Raw genomic sequence first — 12,618 nt, 5'->3', positions numbered from 1 at the left:
TACAGGAAAGTTAATACGAAATCCCCAGAAGAAAAATTAAAAAATGCATCAGTTTTAATGGCAAGTCTTCCTACGAAAGATCATTACTTGGTGCAGTCGGTTTTTTAAGAATAATTTTAAGAAGATAAGAATTGAAGGCTCCTTGGTGAAAATTTAAAGTCCGTAATAAACCCGTAGAATCATAATTACAGAAGTATATGTGGAATGAAGAGAAATTGTCATGTTATTTCTTGTGAGAAGATCTCGAGTTTCCCAGAAAAGATCGTTCGAGGCACAATCTGAAAATTTGAAACAATTATTATTAAAAAAGAAAAAATCATGCCAGAATATTTTCTGCTGATGACTGTTCTAAAAACTAAGTACTTATGCTGTTTTTTATTACATTTTTTAACTGCATTATTTACAAATTACATTGTTCAAGTCACCCAAATATAGAAATAAAAACTGCCGAACTAAATTGAGGCAAGTAATAGGATTACAAAGTTCTTAGAATAGATTTATTCTTTTATATCCAACTATTAATATATTAATTTTACTATTAACACAAAATCTTTAATAGTGAAAAACAACCGAGTTCTTTAAAGAATATGAATCATAAGTAAGTGTATCGGATCTTCAATGCGATTATAGGCTTAGATATGTAGTCTTGGACGCTTCCCATGAAACATGTTTGTTAGTTAGGTTGGGGTCCGGTAGATATTTGTACGAATCAATTTCTTCGAGCTTGGAAGATAAAATAAACACTGTTCGTGTTGCATCTAAAAAAAGTATCTCGCTCGCCTAAGGTCATATTTTTTTTACAACTCTACTCCTAATAGCATTCTGTCCAACATTTATGAATTGAATCAAAGTAGTATATAAATTAGAATACAACCTATCTATACTTAAACATTCGTGCATGATACACATAAGATAATTAAATAATTAAGTAAAACTAACGCATCTAAAAGAAAAAAACTAAAGTATGAAAAGAAAGTGGCGTATCGAAAATAACTGATTAAATTTTGTTTTATAAAAAGTGACCCTCGTTGCACCTTATCTCAGCTAGATTCGTTGATCTCTTTACAAAGGCACTGCTTTACAGTTAACAAATATTTATTTCGGTAATATAAGTGATACGCCACAAGTATTTCATCATGAATATTCCAATATTTCTTAAAAATGTATGAACAAATTAGACTCCTTGTGAAAGTACTCGATTTTCCAATCATTTTATTCTTAAAAACTCGAGTGTTCATAACTTCATTACTACTCGAATCTCAAATTCGACTTCTATTCAGTCATCCACTTCATCTATCCTCCTTATCTACTCCATGTTTCGGGATATTAGGGGTCCATATTTCCGCCATTAAAGTCAAAGACATTCGTCTCATGGCTCTCATATAACAAATCTATCAATGCTCTTTTATTTCAAAGAGTTAGGAGTCCCGCGTCCCCTTCGTCCGGGTCTGTCAAAACAATCTATGAAGGGGAATGTCTGATTTCCCTCAAACCCATTAGGAAAATGAAATTGAAGGATTATTCTTCGGTAACTCTTTAGCCTTGTCGTCATCAATTCTATCATTCAATCCAAGAACGAAAATATAGTCAATCTATATGTATTGTAATTAGTAATTTGTATTGACTGTCATTTGTTAGGATGCCTATCGATTACCACAAGCCTTCTTCATCAAATAAAATATACTAGATAGAGGCTCCTTGGCGAATTTAATCTGAGAAAAGATCGTGTTACTTCATCACTTCCGGCATTAAAGAACAAGTTATTGTGATAAAGTGGGATATAATTAAATATAGTGATCATGGATAATTAGTTGTAAACCCTCTTCCAGTTTCATTCCACTCTTAAGATGTAGTGAGCGTTTTAAGTGATAAGAAGAAATAAATAAATTCAAATACCAACAAGGATTGCTTCAAGTAAATAAACTTTAGGATTAATAGTATCTCAAATCTTTTTTAGTATGTTTTTTGATGTAATGAAAACTAAAATATATTTACTTTATTGAAATAGAACCGACAGCAAATTTACGATTCTGAATTTAATTTAGGAATTGCGTGTAGAATAACATAATTCATAAAAAAATAATCTTACTTTTCGATGTTCTGAAGCAAGCGACTCTAACCAGGGCAATAAATATGTGCTTGTAGAAGAGGATGTCCCTGAATTTAAATTTAAAATTCAAGACAATTGTCTCAAGTATCGATTTTTTGCCATAAAAAACAGCTATCATGTACAATTCTTCTATATAGATCAAGACTACGGTTTTTCTGAAGCAAACAGCATCTTCTCTGTTTTGGTTTTTATATTTTGTTCAAATGTTAGCTATAGAATTTATCTTGCTTTGGCCAACTATAAATTAATGACAGAATTTATTAAAATAATTTGTTCCCTCTTATATGACAAATAATGAAACTAAGAAAAAATCAAATACTCGTAATCATGAAAGAATGAAGTAAGTAGAATTGAATGGATGATGATTTAAATTATATTTGAATGGATGGTGATTTAAATTATATTTGAATGGATGATGATTTAAATTATATTTGAATGAATGATGATTTAAATTATATTTGAATGAGATTAATAACATTTATCATATATGTTATTTTTACGTCACAATTCTATACATGATGTACGGAATTATGACGTAAGAATCTTGATTCAAAAGTGACATCTTGTAATAAAAAAAGGCAAAGCGTGTGCACTAAATTTTTACAGGTTACATCTGCCTCGATGTTTTATTTTCTTTTAATGCTAAACAAAAAACTACAGAAGAACATGCACCTTTGTAATGGTCCTGCTGCTCACCAGGATTTCTTGTCAAAACACGGCATATAAGGGGAAAAAAATAATAGGAATATATATTAGAATATAATTCACAAAGTCATTTTTCAAATTGATAAAGCTTTTTCATATAATTGGAAAAAAAAGTTTGATTCATAGACATTTTTTTAACTTCGTACCGAAACCTTTCCGGACAAAAAGAGGTGTTGGCCAGAAGTTTTGGGCAAATTTATTTTAATGCATTGATTTTTATTTACATGTGACAACTTTTGAAATGTCTAAGCCTGTGATAGCTCATTTTTTATTCCTGCAATACCTCTCAATATATACTATTGGTAAACGTTTAATAAATTGTATGTACAAGTATAAAATGCGTCAATATGCAACATGACTTAAGCATCTTTTCTTCAATAATTTAAAAGGGCAATTATGCATAAAATTGGAAAAAAAAACCCAATAACATATGGATTGATGAATGATCTCATTTAATAGGACGAGTGCAAAAAAAAGAAAGAAGTAATTTGTATGGTAGTGTGACATTCTGTTGCTTGTCGTTTGAACTATTTGTTTTAAAAATGCATTTGATCAAAGTAGCGCAGATTCCAATGCTGAAGCTTGTTTGAAAGCAGCTATAAACTTTGTGTTCAAAGAGTTTATAATGTAAATTAAATTTTTTCCCCTGCAATTATATGTTTAATTAATTCAGATATAAGTAAGGGAAGCCAAATCCAGGAGGCTTTGTTAATCCTCAATCCATCTGCATCTTAAAATTGTTCGAAAAACGCTTATTTTTCTTGAGCAACTGCCTGAATCGTTACAAAACCCTACCTATGTTTAACCACCTTACATTTGTATGGAGAAGCATGTATGTATGGCCTACATTGGCCTCTTTGAAATTATTACGGAAAATCATCTTTTTTAAACTTCTTGATCGAATTGAGCGATTATTATTTACAGCATCTCATCTCCCATTTTTGATACTTTTCCACATAAAGTCTATTGGTGGATGATGCAATAATAATGAATAATGTCTGGAAAAGTCCTATTATTTTTGCAAAGTTCAATAAACCCATTATTTCTGCTCAAAATGTACCCAACGTTTGTCATAAAAACAAGCTCAACAAGTGGCAGCTAGATATTTTTAACAGACTCCATGAACTCTTAAAATATGTTTTCACCTCGTTTATATCCTTTAAGATGCAACAAGCTCTTCTTTTGCACTCATGTCCTCAAACACAATTCTTATGAAAAAGTAAATTTGCAACACAACCACATCTTTTGATTCATCAAACTGAAGTGAAAAACACCTAGAACATGAGAATATTGCTCTACAATTTACGATATTATCCTCCATCTTTTCATATCTCTTTGTCACTAAATTTATCATCAACTGCATGTCTTTGATTGCTGACTTGACTTCAGTTTTGCTCTTAAGATCTACGGAAAGAAGATTCAACTCTTTGAAAATACCTTGGTTTGGGCATTTTCTTCCTATAGTTATATTGTTTTAACGGAATTTCAAACAATTGGACTGGATTTAGCTACTGAAACTACTCATTCGAAGTCGTTCATTAACAAGGCGGCTTTTGAGTGTTACACGAGTATTTTTGAAAAGTATAAACCAATTACAAGGCCCATCATTCCCTTTCAAATGTGTTTGGTAATCATTTTGACTTCTGTCCTGAAAAAAGCTCGCTAAGAACCAACAGAAAAACTTTTTATCAACTATTTGAAGAGTAGAAACTTTTGATCTTCATAAAGTTTTTGCTATTGAAGCTATAAAAAATATTATGCTGTCCTCTTCTGAAAAGTGGTTCAAATAACGTGTACTCTCCGGAAACTCAGTGATTCAAAGTTTTTATCGGATGTACATCCTATGTGCAGTTTTTGCACTTTCATGTGGTATCATCCATTTTACACTCTCCGTCATCCTACCCCCATTTTTTTACTTTTATGTGACTTCCGTTTAAGTATTTTATTCATGCTTTATTATTTTATTGATTGCATCTTTTATTTAATGAAATGCAGATATACCTTTTAACCAAGAAGAAAAAAACCCCATAAAAATAAGGATAAAAGGAGAGAAAGTGGCTGACGAGCGATCATCCTTGTCTTAAAATTCCGCTTGACATAAAACTATGTAAACAAAACTAATAATGAATTTTCAAAATCTTCCCATGATCGACTTTCGGGTACTTGAAGATTGACTAGCAGATCACAATCGACTGGTTGGGCACCTCTGCTATAAATAATAATTAATAGTTGGTAACAAGGAAAATACAGAAGACTAGCTACCATATGTTTCTTTCAATTTTTTTCCTTTCCCTTTTGACTATCGTGGGTTTCTATATTTTATGTCGTTGTTGTTGATTTTTGGTCTTAGTCAGGAGAAAATAAACATTAATTAACTGTGTACGTTTTACTACTCTGCCCTGTAGTTGAACTCAAAGTAGGGGAATTTTAATTAATTTTTATTTTCTCATCACTATGAAAAGGTTTAATGACTATTTTTTATATTCTGTTTCTGGCATCCTTTTAAAATAAACAAACTTTACTAATCATTTAGTCATTTCATTATCATGATTAAGCAACATGCAAAAAGGCAGCGCATCTCAGATTTCCTAGATGCTGAAGTTGATGTGATGAAGATTACGGACATTGTTAAGTGTTCTAGGAGCCTGGTTTTTAAGTTGGCCAATATGAAAAAACATAGGGAAAACCTCTTCAGGATGTCAGGTAGGAGATGTCATAATTATTTGAAGAGGGATTCGAAGTTCTTCTTCAGTTTGGAGAAAAGTATAAAGGAAGATCCCACTAAGTCGATTAATTACCTCGTCTACAACTTCTCTGCGGTTCCTAGGACCATCAGGAGGGCTATAAAGCACAACTTGGTATTAGTTTCTGTCACAAAGACCCCACATTACCTTCTGACAGAGGGCATGACAGCCAGGAGGCTCGACAAGTGCAAGAAAATCCTCACATGTATTAAAGCAAATGACCAATTGTGAAAATTTCCTGTCCAGCCTTAAAAAAGAACGGAGGTATCTTATTTCTATAAGAGGCCACAACGCTGAGGACCATTGTTTGGGCGAATATCTGATGAGGTAAACCCCTTGGATAAAAAGATTTTAAGAGTTGATCAATTCCATAACCGTTGGCACAATCGCTGGCTTGCAGTAATAAGAAAAGAGGCCCAAGGGGTTTATCACACCAAATATCCGGCCCAAACAATGGTCCTCCCCGTTGTGCTCTCTGATGAAAAGAAGATGCCTCCGTTCTTAATCAAGGCTGGACATAAAATCGGCCTAGAGGCCTACTATAAGGTGCTTAGGTACAACATCTTGCTTGGGCTAAAGACCACTTACCCAGAGGGTTACTATGTGTTTACTCAGGATGTCGCACCCTCTCACACGTCCATCAAGTGCCAAAAGTTTTACGCAGATAGCATGGCTCGATTTTGGTCCAAAGAGATATGGCCCCTTCTTCACCAGATTGGAACCCGCTGGAATTTTCTATATGGGGCACTTCGGATAGATAAACCAAAAGGACCTCACACCCAAATGTGACGGACTGAAGTCCTCCATAGTGGCTGCGCGGGAAAACTTGTCAGAAGAATTTTTCATCAACTCCCGCATGGTCTTCAGGCAACATATAAAATTTGTGATTGATAATGAAGGTAGCCATATTGAGTGATTTTTAAATTTTTTTATGCAAAAACCTTGTCTACATGTTTTGTTAACTATAATTAAAAAAATAAAATTATTTATTGATGTATATATGAGTACATCACTCGTGCCCATTTTTTGCTGCCCTACCCTTTTATGATGTAAATATAATAAGGAATATATTTCTTGTATATACAATTTACGCATCAATTATATTGTTGATGTAATAAATGAGATACTCCTTCTTATTTATTTTTAAATGACTCTGGCACATCGGCTCAAACCATTGCTTTTTTTACTAGCCAAAACGTCGAATTGATGGGTCGCCGTACACCCCAGACTTGGCAACCAATGACTTCTTTTTATTCTCGCATATCAAAAAAAAAATGCGTCGTCAACGATTTTCGTCGCCAGAAGATGCTGTTGAAGCGTTTAAAAACCTTGTTTTGGAGGTGTCTCAATCGGAGTGGAAAAAGAGCTTCGGAAATTGGTTTGAACGCATGCAAAAGTGTATATGTAAATCATGCTGGAGAATACTTTGAAAAACAATAAAACCATTTTTGATGATCAATATCCGCATTTTCATTATTAGGCCAGAAATATATGTAGCAGCCTACGTATATCATAATCTTGAAGAAGCTGTTTTATGACTGTGAAGTCCACTCAATTACTGCTTAAGAGCACAGGTTTTTAATTTTGAGGGACGCATTCATTGATAAGAGTTAGATACTTAGAGGTAGACAAGTTGATATAGGAAGCATTCGTCTAAAGAGCAGTGGCTATGGAGACAGCAAGCAAACTATTTGGGTTCTATGGTTCTGAGAACTTACTTTTCTTTTTGGAACTGGTAGTTCGATGGTGGGACAAAATGGTACTGCAGAAGACCCTACCTCAAATCATCTGTCAAATCTGTTCTTGAAATGGAAGTATTAATATGCTTCGTAATAACTTGCATTATTCATTGAATATATATTTTTGAATTGGGATTTCTTTATTATCATTTTTTATTTTAAATCTAAAATGCCAGGCAACACTGTGTATTTTCAACTAGTACAATATATAATATTAATATCAAAATTTATATCAAACTATTTTTTATTATATTCTTGCCTATATTATTTTATATTCAACTTCGGCGTGTGGGTTTACAAATATAATAGGGTATATAACTATGTCTGTCTGTAATAACAAGTAAGAGGATATATTTACCGATCATGATTAATAAATGGTCTCATTTCATGGGTAATTGAAGTTAATTTTTGTACATAATCAAAAGCACTAAATAAATATTGTATCATAGTCATAGATGCATCTACAGGAAATAATTAAATCGAGTAAATAAATTATGAAAATGTTTTATGTGTATCTGAACTAGATCATGGGTATCTATAAATATAATGATAAAAATTAATAGCATCAAATATTGATTGGTGATTAATTAATTACATTAAATGTGGAGTATATTGTCTTCTTTTATAGTTATTACATGAAATATATATTTAACAAACTCCTTCTCCTCCGATGGCACAGAAAAAGGTTTTTCAAATTATCAAGGTTATTGCAACGATGGGTTTGATGCTTCTAATTAACTAACGATATATTTTATCCTACATAGTTTTATTATGAAGTTTTATTTAAGTGTGACTAAATTAATCAAAGTTTCTGAGTTCATTCGTTTTTCGTAGATTGAAAAAAAAGAAGGTATAACTGTACTTATCATGTATATTTCGTTGGTAAATTAAGTAATTAGAAGACTTAAATATGTTAAATACAACTTTCTTCTATTTTCAAGTATAATTATTTATTAGTGACTATCGAATTTTTCATACTTTAATCAAGTATTCAATGTCAAAATATTTTAAATATATTTACTTTAATGATCGTTGTAAATTATTAGTAAAATGTATTAGTTAAAAAGCGTTTATCTATCTAATCTTAAGTAGTGATGCCAGAATCATAGGGACCATGTATCTCCCCTCTCCAATTTTGCAAATTTCTGAATTAAAAAAAGTCATCTTGTATAAAAATTTTAAATGTCATAATTTTGAAAAAAAAAAAATAAATAAAATAACACAACTTCGAAGTTACTCCCTTCCCAAAAATTTTAAAACTAAAAAGTTTTTTGTTGGATCTCTTTATAACGTCATCATTGTATCATATGAAATGACAGTCAACCTTCATTCAATAAATATTTAGTTAATTCAAGACTACGGCAACTGGAGGAATGAAGAGGAGAAAATGAACCCCACTCTTTACCTGTTGAATACTTAAAATTTGGGCTTTTAGACACGTCAAGTTTATAGTAACAAATTTACATGTCACTGTTATTTGAAAGAATTGAAAAATTACCTATTTGGGACTAAGGAGCATTAGGCCCATCGCCAATTCGTTGCGTCAGCATTCCTTGAATAAGGAATCCTGTCATTCTACTTTAATATTCCTTGTGGCAGTCTATAATCTATATTAATAAAGTAAAGTTCGTCTGGAAATTTAGATGTCGTAAAATCCTTGTCGATCTAAGAAATAACAATGTACTAACGAGCGTGTGTAACTAATGATTAGGGTGTCATATTTAAATAGTAAAAATATCACATATGTGAGATGAACACAAAGAATGAACTCCTAAAGAAATAAGAGAGTAGGAATAAACTGTATTTTTCTTTTTATAGCAATTTTTGTCTCATAAGTGATTTTAATACTGTGAATGGCTTCATTAAGGACACAATGAATTAGGTTATTCTTGTAACCCAAAAATCACGACTTTTTCCCCAAAGGTAAAAAATAATAATAATGTGTATTGATTGGTTAGAATTTTCAGTGTAATTATTCCAAGGGAATTACTTATCTACCTTATATTATAAAAAATATGACACTGATTCCCTCTCATCAGTCCATCTATTTTTTTTCTTTATCAACGTATTATAAGCCATTTATTACTTAATTTGATAGACGATATTCCTTAATGAGGAAATCTACATGGAAGATTCAATTTAAGAAGAACCATTCTATTCACAACGGTTTATTTTTTCATTCTTATTTTCATTGTAGTTTCAACAATTTCAAAATAAATTAAGGCTATTTATTTTATAAAATATTGTGTCTGCATAAATTTCTGTCTTCACCTTCATGTCTCCGACTAATATCCTACATATTCAGTCATTATTATATATTGTATCAATCAGCTCAACTATAAACATATATAGGCAGATAAAGGGTCTCCTTGCCTAATAGAACGTTAGATCTTGAAATGTCTTAGTTGACCACTTCCACTTATGCAAGATTCTGCTCTCGAAATCAATGTCCCCACATACCGAATAAAAACGTCTCCAAAATTCTTGCATTTCAATGATTTGATAATGTGAATGTGTGAAACAGAGTCAAATGGTTTTCCAAAGTCAATTGCTATCGTAGTAGTTTCTTTTTCCTCCAACAAGTCTTGCAGACTCCTCGCTGCGTCCTCTATAAATCTACCAGGGACAACCCCTTTCTGATCTCGATGTATAATTTTGCTTAAAACCATTTTTAATCTTCCAGTGAGAATTCCGGTCATTATTTTATAACTACTATTTAAAGGAGTAATTGGTCTAAGATTTTGTACATACTGGGGATATTTTTTCCCCTTTTGGTATTAAAGAAATTAAACTTTCCACCACTAAAAATTGGAAGGTGTCCTTTCTCAAAACATTCGTCATATACCCTGCTCAGTATTGGAGCCAGCAATTCCCTAAGGTTATGTAGAACTCCATCAGGAATCCTGGAATTCCAGGAGACTTATTCTTCTTTTTATAATTTTTCAAATAAATCAAAATCTCCTCTGTACTAATTTTGGTATCCATAAATTTTTTTATCTTCCTCATTCAGAATTCGATCACTACTCTTTGTAAAAGTTATATTTTCAACAAAATCTGCTGTATTGTACTTACATTTCCGGCACATATTATCTTCATTACAATCTGTACACTTATAAAGGTTTTCGTAGTAATCTTTAAGAGTTGCAGCAATTTCGTTTGGGTCTTCAGTGATCAGAGTAAAAAGTAGTAATCAATTCCTTTATTTTGATTACAGCACCGCGATTATTTCCATGGATATAATTCATTGTGTCCTTAATGAAGTCATTCACAGCATTAAAATCACCCATTATAATGGTAGACTCGTTCAGGCAGATCATATAGATATTTATGGGCAATATTATTGAAAAAAAGGGGTCATCAACATTTGGGCCATAAAGTGTGACTGTTCTTATCAGGTACGCTTCTTTTTTACATTGCAAACAACAAAATTTCCACCCTTGTCCTTTTCCTCGGTCTTGTATTCAATACCTTTTCTTATCAGTAGTATGACACCTCTCGATGGATGTTTTTCTCTCTGGGTAGCATATGAGTACGCTATATTGTTATCCTCAGTAATGGGAAACAAGTTAGTGTTTTCATGAGCTCTAGCGTCTACTAGAACCACTATGTCAGTATCAACATAAGATGCCACATATTTCAATATTTATCTTCTCCTCTCATATATGGCAATAGAATTCACATTAAGAGATACAATATTCATAATTTGTTTATAAATCAATATCAGGTTCCATTCTTTCATTCATCTATCCAATGTCTGTTACATCTTCAGAAGCGCTATGTTCCTTTGATTTCTTCAATTCCGACTCTTTCCCAGGACTTGATGTCTTATTTGGAATCTTCTTATAAAGGGGTTTATGACTTAGTGTAGTCCAACTTTAGATGTGGAAACACGTTCAATACGTTCGTTATAATTCTTACTAATTTCCTGTTTGTCAGACATCTTATCCTGTAGATCTGAATGTACAGACTTAACTCCTACATTAAGACCTTCCGGATTTGTTGAGCTATCCTCAACATTCTCCACCGATCACTTTGGTTCATCTTAATGAGTGACCCATCCATAGTCCTTGTCATATTATTTTTATTCACATTGGGAGTTCCAATTTTTTTCTGAACTTTTCCTCAAACTCATCGAACGAAGTCCTTTTCTCCACCTTGCAATTACTTCTTTTATGTCCAAATTCAAGACATTTAAAACATTGGATTGCTGCACTTTGCAAATTAATTCCACCTTTTTTCCGGCAACTGGGACAATTGCAGAAATTGGATTGGATAATATAATTTTAAATTTCAAACCCCCTGAGCTAATCTTATTTACTTTTTCTAAAAATGATTTTTTCACCCCATCTCTAAGCTGAAAGGAGTATGATATGTTTTCTATTTTCCCACTATGTGATCCATATTGTTTCATAATTTTGTTTAGCTTCACAAGATCAACTTCGGATTCATCTTTAATTCTTACTTCGACAGGTTCCTGTAACCTCCTTATTCTTTTTAGTCCCCTCACATCCCTTGATCAATATTCTGCAGTTCTTTTAAGTGGTTAAACTTCAAAAGAACATTTATTGGGGGTTTCATAGTAAGTATTATAATCCCTGCTCCACTTTTACAGTCATTCCTTTTCCTATGGTCTATTATTTTTTTCACTTGGATATACATTTGCCTTCTGATATTCTTTTCATTGTCATGGTCTGATCCAAAGTTTGAACCGTTTATATTACAATTTAGTGTAGTTCAAGGACCCTAAAGTTTAGAAATCTTACATTTCTTAATGAAAACAAAACAAAACCGTGCTTCGGTTTTTATATCATTTACATAATATGTACATATATCACAATGTAGCACATTGCCTTAAATTTAATGATTTAAATTACAAATCAAAAGTATTTGCATGTAATTTATTAAAGTTTATTTTTCGAGTAACATATTTTGTTAACGGTTTTATATTTATAAATCATTTTCTTTTACTTAATATTGAACAAGTATGTAAAAAAGTCTAATATATTTTTATTTAAACTCTTTTTTGAGTTAGTATTAGTGCTGGAACTATTTTTATTCTCTTCAATACTAGCTCGGATTAAAGGAAATAACCTGAAGGTTAGAATGTTGAAACCCTAAAAACATAAAGAAAAACTAAATAAATAAAGCAGGAAGAGTCAAACAAGCAAAGAATCCAGAAGTGATCATGATATTTTGAAAGAAAAACTTTTTGAAGCTTTCATAAAGTTTATATTGTCCAAGGATGATTTATAGGCAATTCTTTGCAAATGTCAACCTCACCATGAAAAAGTAAAGTTGCCAAATAAATAACAAAACATAC

The sequence above is a fragment of the Lepeophtheirus salmonis genome, chromosome 4 (genome assembly GCF_016086655.4).
Source record: "Lepeophtheirus salmonis chromosome 4, UVic_Lsal_1.4, whole genome shotgun sequence".
Classification (NCBI taxonomy): domain Eukaryota; kingdom Metazoa; phylum Arthropoda; class Copepoda; order Siphonostomatoida; family Caligidae; genus Lepeophtheirus; species Lepeophtheirus salmonis.
This window is presented reverse-complemented; position numbering follows the sequence as displayed.